This window comes from Otolemur garnettii, unplaced genomic scaffold (genome assembly GCF_000181295.1).
Source record: "Otolemur garnettii isolate 467f Iridium unplaced genomic scaffold, OtoGar3 scaffold00031, whole genome shotgun sequence".
Classification (NCBI taxonomy): domain Eukaryota; kingdom Metazoa; phylum Chordata; class Mammalia; order Primates; family Galagidae; genus Otolemur; species Otolemur garnettii.
The window spans coordinates 611,372-616,073 of NW_003852426.1; the positions used below are offsets into that span (position 1 = coordinate 611,372).

The 4,702-nt window shown below is 41.2% G+C and overlaps 1 pseudogene; it reads left to right on the forward strand.

The window, feature by feature from the left end:
• LOC105886917 overlaps window positions 1-4,702 on the forward strand; it is a 57,562-nt pseudogene that overhangs the window by 13,535 nt on the left and 39,325 nt on the right.

Here is a 4,702-nt window from a genome sequence, read left to right on the forward strand (position 1 = left end):
TGTGATTCCTGAGTGGCAATTATAGGAAAGTAAACCTGAGGCTCTGTCTCAAAAAAAAAAAAAAAAAAAAAAGTCAGTGAAGCTGATGTTACCATCCATGAGGGAGGTCAGTCTCTGAAGCAAAATTTTCTCCAGTCAGACAAACTCGTACAAAGACAGGCAAGATTACCACTAGGGGGCCTGCCAGTCTCAAGAAAAATCCGTAGGATTTTTCTAGGGAAAACTTGAAGGGTCACGGGACCAGCAATTACAGCACAGGCTGCCCACCAAGTACAAACAAACTACTGTGCCAGGCACACTGTAAAACAAATACCAAATCAAACCATTCCCAGTCCCTGACAGGGCTTACAGAGGTTTTCTTTTGCACTTTAGAGAATAATAAGAGACAGAATGGGAATCCCAACATTCCAAAGCACGCAGGAATGGTCCCCTTTCTGGGACTTCAGCCAGCTTTTTCAAAAACTATGATCCTCTCTCGTGTACTATTTAAAATAGGACATAGAGCACATCAAAATTAATTTGGATTTTCAGTGACCATCCTGGCAGTGTTTTGAGTTTGCCAAATTAATCTTGCTTAGAAAAAACTAGGAAAGTGCTGTCCTAAAATTAAACAATTTAATTGGTACTTCAAAACTTATAAGTGCATTCAGGATCCCAAAAGGCCTCCCTATGAGAGATACTATTTCAAAACAAACAGTTGGGCGGCGCCTGTGGCTCAAAAGGCTAGGGCACCGGCCCCATATGCTGGAGGTGGCAGGTTCAAAAACCCAGCCCGCAAAAAAAAAAAAAAAAAAAAAAAAAAAAACAGTTAAGGCCGAACAACAAGGCTTTGAGGCCCAGACTCTTTCCTCTCCTCTGTTCTTCCTCTCTATTCCCTTTGGGCTTAATTACCTTTTCCTTCAGATTCCTCAACTCTCACTACCCCTGACTGTTAAAACCTGTCCCTTTAGGCCAGGTGTGATGGCTCACGCCTGTAATCCTAATACTCTGGAAGGATCACTTGAGGTTTAAGAGTTATTTGTACGTATATTCTGGATAAAACTGATTTATGAGTTAGATGATTTGCAAATACTTTTTTCCAACTCTGTGGCCTGACCTCTTTTTCTGAATTAACACCATACACTAATGCAAAGATGTAGTTTTCTGAAAATAGTAATTAGAAATTACTACCTGGTATGGTTTCTGAGTAGATGATCTCAGTGGCTGGAGATGGGATGTAAAGGGCAGTGTCACATATGTAGTATTTATCTTTGTATATGCTTGAATACTTTTTTAATTTTCTTGTGGTACATGAACTATCTTTTTATAAAATATGCTATATTAAAACCTTTTACCCTACTAAAACACTTTATCCTACCCAAATCATGCATTAAGACTCAGAACCTAATCATCTTCTCTAAAGCCAATGATCTTTTTACTTAATTATTTAAATGTTCTAGCTCTGAAAAAAGTAGGATATAACCTATAAATAAATCCTCCCACTGAAAACAGCTAAAAATGCTAGGTTAAATATAAAATTCTGCCCTTAAAGCCATCAAGAAATGGCAGGACAGTGACAAATGACCAAGTCCCTAACAGAAGGGAAAGATGCTTCTTGGCCTCAATAGAGCACAGGGAAATGGAGGGTGAGAAAAGCCCCCAGAAGCTCACTGTCCAGAGCCCAGTCGTGGGGGCACGGCATTTCCAGATCTTTGGTTCTTGTTTTGGCTACCTCAGGTGAGGGGTCCCATGGAAATCCCACCACCCAGATAAGTAAACCAGTTCTGTCTCCCTCTCTAGACCAAATCCTTCAATGTCAGTACAAGTAGGGCTAATTTCTTTAATAAAGGGTTCTGTGAACACAGTGGAGAAGGCAAAGGAGAAGTGTATTGTGAGGCTTTATACCCACTGTAATATCTGTCAGCTTTCCTCACACTACCACAAGTAAGTAAACTTTCTAAGTAAATAGCACATGCATTTGCAATGCTCCTTCAAGACAACAAACACTTCTTTTTTTTTAATTGCAGTTTTTGGTCAGGGCTGGGTTTGAACCTGCCACCCTCTGGCATATGGGACCGGAGCCCTACTCCTTTGAGCCACAGGCGCTGCCCAACAAACGCTTCTTTAACCCCTCTCTCTTCCAACTAGATTCTGATTCAAAGCCAACTTTATATGGAAGTTCTGAACACACACAGAGCCTCTTTTTTTTTTTTTTCAGTTTTTGGCTGGGGCTGGGTTTGAACCCACCACCACCAGTATATAGGGCCAGTGCCCAACTCCTTTGAGCCACAGGCACTGCCTCACACAGGGCCTGCTGAATTCCTACTACCAATGACTTTAAGTCTCAAGAGATGAGGTGTGACAGAAACACGAGTTTTTGAATACAATTGCTCTGGATTTGGACACTTACCACTCATGGACAAATTACCTATCTTTCTTGATTTATAAACTGAGCATACTACCCTCCCAATTAGGGACACCAAGATGTAGCAGAATGGGGTTGCCCTTTTCACCCCTTTCAACCCTCTTCATACTCACTGGGGATGAGAGTTTCTACACAATAATCAATCACTGCTGTGCTGTGAGTGACAATGAGAGCATATTTTGCCTGCTCTAAGGACATGAAGAATCAGAAAAATGGGAATTGCTGCCTTTAACAAGCATTGGGTACAGCAGCAGAATAAAGCTACAATCTTGGGGTTAGGAGTATAAGTTCTGACAATTAAGTTCTCGAACTTGCCACCATGCAATTACATTGGCAGCACTGTACAAACAACTTGGTGAGGTTTCATAACCTTGGTTTATCAATGTCTCACGTTGCATGTGTCAGTGTGTGGTGGTGTCTTGCTGAGTGATATTCATTATGGTTATTCCCTGTTTTTGTGTGCCATGCAAGAATGTCAGAGCTTGGATTAGAAAAACGAATAAACATTTGTAAATTTCTTGCTAAACCTGGCAAGCGTGGACATGAAATCAGGGAGATGTTACTCAAAGTATATGGGGATAAAGCCATGAAGAAAACAGCAGTATACAAGTGGATTAAACATTTTTCTGAGGGGAGAAAAAGCATCACTGATGAAGAGAGGTCAAGGTGGCCAGTAACAAGCAGAACTGATGGAAACATTGCAAAAATTCATCAAGTTCTGCATTAAAATCATTAGCTGACTATGAGAAGCATAGAAGATACAGGAAACATTAATAGGGAAATAGTTTGGAAAATCTTAACTGAAAATCTTGACCAACAACTCATGGCTCTTACATCATAACAACATACCAGCTCACATAGCACTGTCTGCAAGGGAGTTTTTAGCCAGTAAACAAATAACTGTATTGAAACACACTCCCTACTCACCAGATCTGGCCCCAGAGACTTTTTCCTTTACCCAAAGATAAAGAAAATGTTGAATGGAAGACATTGATGATATTCAGGACATCATGGGCAATATGACAACAGCTCTGATGGTCATTCCAGAAAGCAAGTTCCAAAATTGCTTTGAAGTATGGACTAGGTGCTGGTGTTGGTACATAGCTTCCCAAAGGGAGTACTTTGAGGGAAGGAGACCTTTGTGATATTCACAATGAAGTATGTAGCACTTTTTCTAGGATGTATTCGTAAACTTAATTCTCAGAGCTTGTAGGCAAGAAAAGAGAGATGGAGATCCAGGAAGAGAAGCAACCTGGATGCCCATGAGGTATACCCAGCATTCCCTGACAATGGGAGGGGGACAGTATACACATGTCTAAACCATCCTCTGATCTGTGACTATCTTCCTGGCCAGCTCCAAGAGGGGACTTCAATTAGAGAAACACATTAAGCTATACACACATGCACTCTTACTCACACATTCTCTGTGGATGGATGAATAAGAAAACCCATTCTTACAAGGATCCATAGCCAAAATCCATGTCATCTGAATGATCCAACGTGGGAATGCACTGATGCTGTAAGTCCCTCTAGCCTCATGGGGCTATATAAGGTGATGTGAGATCATCAGTGGAAAACACCTGGCACAGGCTTAGAATATGGCAGATGTGCAAAGGCTGTGCCTGCTCCTTGTAAAGACAAAATCAGATTTGCCCCTAAAGTCACCATACATAAGGAAAATGGGAAATTATAGCTACATGTGCCTTTCTAAATAAAATATTCACTACAAAATTTTATAAAATATTTACAAAATATTCCCTATGTGTTGGCCTCCTCTTTGTAAATTTTTGTAGTATATCTTTACATAAAGGGCCTGGACTTGGGATCAGACAGACCTGCGCACACTGCCCAGACCAGGATGACACAGGGCAAGCTGCCCAAAGCTTCACAGAGTTCAGTTACTTGTCTATAGTTTGTCTTTGTAAGAATGAAATAAAAGAGCAACAGTATCTCCAACACATTTAACACAACCCCTGGCACTGCAATCAGTGGCAGTGATCATGACTTCCTTTTCTAGGGCACCAACTCATCTCATGGAGGTTCCCTGGAGCCAAGCCTTACCCTAAAGTTCCGTGTCACCCTATAGGGAAGTGTTTTGGATAAAACAGGCTTTTGAGTTCCTCCCAAATCACAGCATGTGTAGTGACTTAGGAACAAGGATTGCAGAGGGGAAAGAGGCTTTTACATTTAATTGGGTTTTTTTTTTTTTTTTTTGAAACAGAACCTCAAGCTGTCCCCCTGGGTAGAACGCCATGGCATCACAGCTCACAGCAACCTCCAACTCCTGGACTCAAGTGA